Raw genomic sequence first — 9634 nt, 5'->3', positions numbered from 1 at the left:
TTGAGAGAAGTGACAGTACTTAATTTACGTTTTTAAAAGATTACTCTGGCAGCTGAGTGAAGAATTTACTTTATGGAGCAAAAAGGGAGAAAAAGAGATTAGGTAGGCTAACATTACTGCATTCTAGGTGAGAAATCATTGTGGCTTGAGCTAGAGTGGTAGTTGTGGAGGTGATGAGAAGTGTTCAGATTATAGATACGTTGTAAAAATAGAACCTGCAAGGCCTGCTGATGGATTGGATGTGGAGTGAAGAGAAAATGAGGAGTCATGAAAGCCTTCTAAATTTTTTTCCTGAGCAAAAACTTAGGAATGATAGGGGAGTTCTCTCTACTTGCTCTGGACAGACCGAGTCTGAGGCGTCTATTTGACCTCCAGGTCTAACTATCAACATTGCACTAGCAGGAAATTTCTCAATCATGCCTCATTACATGTTTTAATGAATAATTAAGGACTGTAACTATTTTACAATATGACAAAATCAGGTAAAATGATAATTTTAAAAAGAAAATAATTATGATTGTGAACACTGCAATATACTTATGATTCATAACTGTGGGATAATTTTTTCTGCATAAATAAAAGTTCACAAAAGTTTTTCTTTAATTGTAGTCTTTTTCAACTAAAAAGTTTAAATATTATATTTGAAATTAGCCAAAGGGCTTTGAACAAATTTTGTAAGTCTGAATGTTAAATGCCAATGAAAGTTTAAATTTCTGCAGGTGTTTCTGATCAAAACAGTCACTTGAAATGCTGTATTATGCTGTACTCCTGCAACATAAAACCTTCAAAATTACTCAGCTTTTTTCATATTTTTATTTCTCTTGAGGGGGAGTTCTATTTTGCTCTTAAAATTGTAAAATTAATAAACATTCAGATAATACCAAGTTAGATATTGGGAAAAAATCAAATAACTAAAAGCCTCTTTTACTACTTGTTATTACAGTATGTGCTCTAGCAATTCGTGATTTCCCCAAAAGGGACCTCTGCTAGGAGTTTAATAAAAACCCTTCTAGACTGTCTATTGCGCGTGTGCGTGCACACACACAGACACACACACACACACACAGAGTTCTTTAAAACGTAAAATTATGTGCAATGTTCTTTTCTTTCTTTGTTTTTTAATGCCTGCAGCACTCAATATTCCTAAGTGGTCTCCCATCCAAGTGCTAACCAGGCCTGACCCTGCTTAGCTTCCGAGATTAGACGAGATCGGGTTGTGTTCAGGGTGATATGGCCGTAGACTCACAATGTTCTTTTCATTTATAAAAATTATGTCTTGGAGATCTTTCTCTATCATTGTTAAATATATTATATAGTACTCTATGGTTTATTTAACTATTTTTTTTATTGAGATATAGTTAGAGTTTTAAGGGTTTTTATTATTATGCTAAGCAGATGCTTGGACATCATTGGACATCTGTAAATTTATGCTTATATGTGATTATTTCTATAGGACATATTATAGAAGTAAATTTCTGGGTCAGAAGATAGATATACCATTAATTTTTATGAGTGCTGTTAATTTACCTTCCAAGAACTAGAAACTAATTTATTCTTACATTGAGGGCCCTTTTGTCTGGTTCCAAATCCGTACTTGCTATTAACAGTATTTTCTTTTTCATTTTTACTATTCTAAGGAGGAAAAATTTTACATTGTTTAAATTTTCATTTCCTTCAATACTTTTCACTGATCTTATGATTTTTGAGCTCTTATAGAAGAAAATATTTAATAAATTATTTTATATAGAAAGTATGTATAAGCAAAATATTTCGTTGTAGTTTCACTGATGGAAAAGGAGGTAGAAGGTAAAGTGAGTGAGGAAGAGTAAAGACTTAAAATGTAGACATGGCAGAGTTTAAAGAGAAGACAGAAATAATCTAGAAGCAGAGGTTGCAGCCTAAAAGCGGAAGTAAAGTAAATACCAAATTTAGCAGAGTTTTATATAGAAAGTATGTATAAGCAAAATATTTTGTTGTAGTTTCACTGATGGAAAAGGAGGTAGAAGGTAAAGTGAGTGAGGAAGAGTAAAGACTTAAAATGTAGACATGGCAGAGTTTAAAGAGAAGACAGAAATAATCTGGAAGCAGAGGTTGCAGCCTAAAAGCTGAAGTAAAGTAAATACCAAATTTAGCAGAAAAAATTTAGAAATTTTTGGGTTTAGAAAAAATTCTAGCCACTAAGGAACTGGAGCCCCAGTCCTAGAGGGGCACCATTCTCTTGTTCTTTAGTTACAAGGACTGAGGATCAGACAGAGTGGGTGGATTCTCTTCCTTTTCTCCAGTAGGTATGTGACTCTGGCGCTCAAAGGCATTTTTGTATTCAAGAATCCACGAGTAGAAAAAAAATCGAGGTGTCAGGCTGATGGAAGCTTTCTTTATGAGAATGGGGAGATTCATTACACTGGATTTATAAAAGTGTATATATTTCTTAGCTTTCTATAATTGTTATGAACAATCGTAAAATTTAAATTGGAAAGATATGCAGATCATCTGACATGTGCAGGTCATCTGGGACAGGTTATCTCAATGATGCAGACTACAAAGATAACACCATTTTTGTTCTTTATTGTTTAAAATTAAGCACTAATGCAGAGTTGGCACCTTTATTCCACCTGTACTTTCATATGGTTGTAAACACAGTCTGTAAAAATGTTTGAGAATATTTAGTTCATATCATGTTTGAAGGATTTCTTCATTGTTCAGTTTATCCTTGATTTTATTTTGAATTTTAAAAAAGATTTGCTTTAAAATAAATGATTCAAGACAGATTAATTATGTAATTAATATGTGATTTAAACAAAAAACAAATGATAATTCCAGTACATAAGACCAAATGCTTTCTACTTTTTAAAACTTAAATTTTGCTGTTGTCTAAGTATAATAAAGACTAATTTGGAATATATCTAGACTATGACTTATACGACTTATGTTCAGTATAAAAGAAAATCAAGAAACAAACTGAATTACTTTACCTTAGATTTTTATGGGTGTTCCTTTTCTGTGGTTAACTGTATAAGCTTATGGGAAAATGAACATTAAAGTTAGCAATAAAGACACAGAGTTAGTTATTATAACTTGAATTGTTCATTAAACCTCGAAGTAGACTAATATAGGATGACTTAGTTTTTTTGTTGACTTTTAGTTGCTTTTTAACATTAAGCCTTTTCATGTAGGTAACTGGGAAAACTTTTACAAATCATTCAGATTCTTAAAAGAAAAGAGATTTATCTGGCTACTCATTTCATTTCCTCATTCCTATCACAGTTTTTTCCTCTAAACACACATCGAGAGAGTAAGTACTTAATATGTGATGATAATAACACATTTTAAGTACTCACTCCAAACCAGCATTGTTCTTAGCTGCACTGACATCTTTAATTCTCATAACAACCTTGTGAGGTAGATACTGTTGTTATGATCCAGATATAATTTCCTTATAGATAAAGAAATGGAATCATGGAAAATGAGTAGTTTTCCCAGGATTACACTAGTATGAAGGAGCACACCTAGACCTTTACCAAGACAAATGGGCTCCAGGCAGTCCAGCTCTTAGTGCTCAATCACAAAGGTGTTCTGTCTTGAGTATGTCTGTATTACTTCTGTCGAGAAAATGGAAGAGAGTTTTAAACAAACTATAAACAGACTCCATCCAAGAAACATTTAAATTATGTGTGCCCAGTTTATAGAATGAAGAATTTGCATTCCTGTGTACATTGTTTAAAAGTCAGAACATGTCAAGGCAATATTAGATCAAGCTATCATTTAAGAGCCATTACTATTAGCATAGATTCCAGGGGTTGGCAAACCTTTTCTGTAAAGGGCCTGATAGTAAATATCTGGCTACATTCAGTCTCTTTTGCATGTTCTTATTTTTTCTTTACATATATTTTTTATAATTTTTTTTTAAAATTGCAGAAAACATTCTTAGATTTTAAGCTGTACCAAAAGAAGCTGCTAGCCCATCTGTTGCCTATCCCTGGCATAGACTCTTTGGAGCATATAGATTTAGATTCTCCCTTCTGCTTGAGCAGACACCCCTTTTTACATGTCTTAAGACATTTTTGGCTTCCAGAGATGACCTACAGGTCACCTACCTCTCGCTAAAAATGTGATACCTTTCTAAACTTGAAGATTTCAGAGAATGGTGAGCTCCTGAGTCTATAATAGAGACGTGAAGCAAAAGTTATAGAATGAGGTGTACCAAAGATTTGAGTATTCTCAAACCAAACATTGTTCTGGAAGTTTTCTCCCTGTGATGACTTAAATCAACGTTTAAAATCCTGGGTTCCAGGAATCCTCTATAACAGGTACACATAGTTTCAATTCCATTCAGAGAACCTCTGTTCTACAGAGCTTTTCTCTCCTGCACTTTGCTCATTTTGAGTTTATGGATATATGTACACATTTTTTTTCTATTCTTTGACCTAGAGTACCTTTGCTTGAACTAAAGCAATGGTGATAAAGTAGAAAATATGTTTTAGTGGTTTAAAATGATAATAATGTGTGTTTCTGAGCATTCAGTTAGCTATAACCGAAGACTGGGAGAAGCAGTTTATCCCGTCTCAGTGAGGGTCTGGATAGGTGATTACGTATATGAACCAAAACTTTGATAATGGAACAGTTGCATAGAAATTTTTCTTTTTAAGAAAACTATCCTATTTTATGTGTGTACATGAACATTTGTGTGGGCAGAGATTTTCTTCTCTCTCTTCTGAAGTTCTCTTATAAAAGCAAAATTGTCAAGTTTTATTAAAAGGTAAGGAATTTCTTCTTAGGTATAAAGCTTTCTGATTTATCAGCTAGGTGTAACTTACTCTATGAATCTTTCTTAATAATTATGTATCTCTGGGGTTTATCTTTTTTTAAAGATTATTCTTTTATACTTTAAAATGATAATCTGACTTATGTTCTTTCTTTTTTCAGAAAGTATCTGTATGTCACATCTTCTTTTAAAGGAACATTTAAAAATGAAGTTAAAAAGGCAGAAGAAGCAGTGAAGATGGGTATGTAATTACCTATGGCCTACCTCACTATCGTTTATTCATACTACAAACATGAATTGTGTACTTACTCTGAGATATACACTGCTCTAGGCATCGTAAGAATGACCACAATTCATCAAATGTAGTTCCTACTTCTAAAGAACTACATAACACATTTTTCTCATCTCATCTCTAGTTATAATGTTATTTATTCTAAGTAAGATCCAAATTCTAAGTACACACTTGGAACTGGATTGACATCTTTTATAAACCCTTGTTGTCATTGCTGCTGAGTTAGATCATTTTGGAGACTAGCGTTGCATTTACTTTAAGAAAGAATGTTCTGTGTTCACTCCCACAGCAAGGGCAGAGTCATCCTTTCCCAGTGCTCTAGGAGTAAGGAGTAGCTCTGCATCCATTAATTTTATGGATTTTAGAGAGTTTTCCATCAGCCATTCAGCCATGACTTTTAAATTTGTATGTATATGTTTATGCCCTTTAAATTGCCATGCCTAAGAGAAAGTCTGGTATGGCTACCTAGACTTGGAATGTATAAGCTATGAAAAGAATATAGAATTTTCTATAAGTCTTTCTCACTTTTTATGGCTGTCTTTCTCTCTATCTATACACACATATGTGTATACATACACACACATATATATCACTTAAAATTGCTTAAAATAATTTTATGGCATTATAGTTATCTTGCTTCTGCTTCTAGCTGAACTTATATTGAAAGAAGCACAAATCAAAGTAAACCAGCCTGACAGATCTTCCTTGTCTTCTCCCACCAAGGTATGACATACAGAGTTGGCTTCTTAAATGGCAAACATTGTCATTTGCTTTTTCCTGTACATGGTTGTCTCTTATCATTTACTCCCTAAACTCGTAAAAGCAGACAAGCCAGATTTTTAACACAGGTAAACAGAACAGATGAGTGCAGAGAAGGGAAAGGAAACTCAGCAACTGGGGGAAGCCTGAGACAGTGTAAAGATGAAAAAAACATGGGGTGAATTGGGAACAGTGGAGAAGAGAATTACAACTCATCTCTTTAAAGTGAAAAAAAAGGAAAAGGAGAAAATAGTGAAAGTTAGCAGAAAAAACTAGCCTATCAAGTCTCTTTGAAAATATTTTTTCATATTATAGCTCCCTGTGGACCTAAATAAATGGGGACAGCAAGGAGAAGATTAATAAGCAATCTTTCTTTCTAGTGTTGGGAATTATATGCTGTAATTATGAATATTAATAACAATGCTTTCAGTTTGCAAAGCTCTTTTCTTATGAGGTTCTCCACATAGTTCATAAACATTCTCTGTAATTTTTGCAATATACCTATGAGTAAGATAGGTTTTAAAAAATTATTAATTATAATGCATGATGACTAAGAGGAAAAGAGTATTGTTGCAGGACATGTAAGTTTGCTAACTTTTACCAAAAATATGATACGAAGCTTTCTACTATGGTTAATCATAACACAACATATTTGCTTGTATACAAAGGGATAAGTAAGTATTTGGAGAAAAAAAATGCTTCACTTCACCTTTTCTTTTATTCTCTTCTGCAGACTCAATATATGAATGTTTTCTGTAATTTGCTCTTAAATATTCAAGAACATAGCGGCCATGAATAGGGGATGAAATCAAAGGTTAGCTCATGGTAGTGTTCCAGAGCTATCCATGACTTTCCAAAATTCTCTTACTTTTTTTCTTTTCACTTATTTTTTTTTCTTTCTTCTTCTCACTTATTTTTTTAAGTTAAAGGTAGACCTACCTTGCTACTGATTTAAAGTTTAAGCTTTTAAAATTTTGTCTTTAAGTAATCAGTATCCTTGGCTTTATGTATTTGTGAGATAAGTGAAAGTTATAAAATTTGTGAGATGAGACTCTTTCTAATGGGTCAGGACCTTACTTTCTTCTTGCCTTAACCTGTTACCCTCGTTGCCTCTCTGCTCTATGTTCTGAGTGCAGTGACAGGAAGGGCAGGGAAGTCTTTGACCAGTTTTCTCTGTTTCTCTGATGCATACTGGTTTCTGTAACACAGAGAGGGGAGCAAAACAGAATGACCTTGGCTTTTCACCTCTTAAATTTCTCTTGGCAGTTGAGTTGTTGAGTCTGAAGTGAAATACTTACCAACCATTTATGACTTTCTTTTATTTTAAAGTCAGTGAAAATCATGTTCAGTCAGTGGTATACCCATCAAATGAGATGCCCATTTTGCACATCAGGTGTATGGAACATGTTAAAAGTCTGTTTTTATTTGTGAAATAATAATGCATTATCTTTTTTTTTTTTCTGCCTGGTTGGAACATACTAGAGATAGGGTAGTGAATGAGCCAATGTAGTAAATTAAAAGAGAATAAAGGTAGAGGAGAATGGTATTGCATTCTGAAAGGTAGAAAGCCTATGGATGGGATATCACTAAAGGGAAAGTTTAGAAAGTATGAGTTAGGGGTGTCTGTAACTTGATATAAAGGAGACTCTTTGGACTACTGACACATTGTTTTGAAATTATAATTTATTTACTGAAAGAAGCCTTAGTGATTGATCACATGATTCAGCATTTTCTGTTCTCACAGACAAAAGCCAGGGTCTAGGTACACTCAATGACTTCCCCAAGCCTTCACCACGTTTATGTGAAAACATTGTAACACTACAGGAAGCAGTGGCTCTTTTTCTGAAAGGCAGAGAGGACGTCGGAATTTGTGCAAGAAATGAACTGTGTGCTAGGATTTAGTTTGGCTTCTTAGCTATTGGAACTTAGTTATTTATCAAGTATTTATTATCTACTGTGGTAGAATTGCATTAGGCAATGTGACCTATCACTGTTACTGTTGCGAAACATTTGTATAATAGGATAATATAAGCTCAGCTTTCGTTAATTCAATGGTATAGTAGTCTGTCCTAACCAAATGTACTTCTCCAGGATGTATTACAGAAAGCTGTGGAAGATGTGGAAGCAAAGCATAAGATTCTTAAAGAGAAACGGAGGTAAGATATAAGATTTTCTGTTTGACAAAATCCTCTATGCTATACTAAAACAAAATATGATTTCTGAGTAGGCAGATTTGGTGGTTATTGTGACAATTTCTTTTTCTCAGCCTATGACATCTTATGTATGATATTAAACATTATATGATCAAAATTACCCAACCAATGTAATCACTGTAGTTATAAAATACATATTTTCATGTACACATATGTTTACATAATGTTAAAACTTCTGAATACAGAGCAAAAAATTAGTTCAGTGTCTGATTGGATGAAGAAGTGAACTGCCCAAGGGTTTAGCTGACAACTTAACTTTCCCTGTGTCCTTTGCCATTTAAACCCTGGAGAGTTGGTCCCAGTTTTTCTGTCTTCTTGTACTGATTAAAACTTAAGATAGAAAATGTTTCAAGTAAATTTGTCACTTATATATAGCTAAAATAAAAACAGCAAGCCTGTATTGCAATATCATTCTTTACATTTGTAAGGTTGACTTGCTCTCCAGCTCAGGTGTTAAACAAGTTAAACTGAAAATAATTGCTGGTCAAGTAAGATCAGACTTTGAAAACTGCAATAACTTTGAGAAACAATGTTTTAGGGAAGTATTAAGTGTTATATAACCATCATTTTCCTCAAAACAAATTTGGACCATTAAGTGTTATATAACCATCATTTTCCTCAAAACAAATTTGAAATGTTAATTATGCATTTATTAAGATAAATATTGAGTAAATTTCATAGAAATATTTATTAAAAAGCAAAAGCCTCTTTAAAAGTTTTCAAAAAGAAAGCTGGTTGATGACTTGTTTGAAATCACAATGGTATGCATGAAATTTAACCAACCTATATTTTATTAATAATAATACCATTTGGTGTGAACTTATTTTAATAGCAAAATGATTTTCTTAAAAAAAAATGAGGATAATCAGTATGCCACTTAATATCAGAGAGTGATTATGTCATATCCTATAACATCTTGTTTAGGGAGTCCTTACATAGTACTTTTTTGTTAAAGAGTGGGGATCTAATTATTGAGTAGACACTTTTTTTCTATCTTTATTGAAATAAAATAGACAATTAGTTGCTTGTATTTACATTGTACAATTCAATGAGTTTTTTTCAATTATAGTTGGCGTACAATAATATACCATTTTCAGTTGTACAGCATAGTGATCAGAGCTCCACATAACTTGCAATCACCCCACTAAATCTAGTACTCCTCTTCCGCTTACATATTTATTACAACATTATTAACCATCTTCCCCATGCTACACTCTATATCTCCATGTCTATTCTGCAACAATCCATTTGTACCTCTTAATCCATTTGCCTTTTTTTTTTTGAGCCCTCCATCCCACTCCCATCTAGTAGCCCTCAAAATATTTTCTGTATCTATAGTTTATTTCTGCTTTTGTTGTTGTTGTTGATTTTGTTCTTTAGATTCCACATGTACATGAAATCATGCAATATTTGTCTTTCTCTATCTGACCCATTTCATTCAGCGCAATACTCTCTAGGTCCATCAAAGCAATATTTTTCTCCATCTCCTCCCCTTTAGTCTGTGTGTATCTTTTAATCTGAAGTGAGTCTCTTGTAGGCAGCATATGTGGGGGTCTTGTTTTCTTATCCATTAAGCCACTCTATCTTTTGGTTGGAGCACTTCATTAT

The 9634-nt window shown here is 33.2% G+C and overlaps 1 pseudogene; it reads right to left on the bottom strand.

The window, feature by feature from the left end:
- Nucleotides 1–1122: 1122 nt before the first annotated feature.
- Nucleotides 1123–1242, bottom strand: LOC112485232 (annotated as a pseudogene).
- Nucleotides 1243–9634: the final 8392 nt, after the last annotated feature.

Source organism: Pteropus alecto, unplaced genomic scaffold (genome assembly GCF_000325575.1).
Source record: "Pteropus alecto unplaced genomic scaffold, ASM32557v1 scaffold270, whole genome shotgun sequence".
Taxonomy (NCBI): Eukaryota; Metazoa; Chordata; class Mammalia; order Chiroptera; family Pteropodidae; genus Pteropus; species Pteropus alecto.
The sequence above is the reverse complement of the archived record's forward strand: the minus strand, read 5'-3'. Positions and strand labels throughout refer to the sequence as shown.